We start from the raw sequence: 342 nt of genomic DNA on the forward strand, positions 1-342 counted from the left end.
GCTCACCTACAAGGGTAACCGAGACAGTTGTTCACCTGCACTAACCAGGCAATGGGGAGCTGAAAAGGAAGCCCCAATGCAGGCTGTTGTGCCTTTCTCTATTAACTGCTTCGTAGAATCATTACCACCGGCTCGCCATCCCCTTGGCAGGGCTCCTGTGTTACAGTGCCTTATGGAAACACTGAAACGGCACCTTACTGGGGTCCCGTTTTGGAAATGAAGCATCGTTTATTCTCTATGCAACGTCCACCGAGTGTAACAGACAAAATACAGTTAGACTGCGCCCACCCCAGCGTGTGTGTCTGCAGAGCAGCTCTCGTGTTCGCAGTTTTCCGGGCTGGA

Source organism: Apaloderma vittatum, unplaced genomic scaffold (assembly GCF_000703405.1).
Source record: "Apaloderma vittatum isolate BGI_N311 unplaced genomic scaffold, ASM70340v1 scaffold33181, whole genome shotgun sequence".
Classification (NCBI taxonomy): Eukaryota; Metazoa; Chordata; class Aves; order Trogoniformes; family Trogonidae; genus Apaloderma; species Apaloderma vittatum.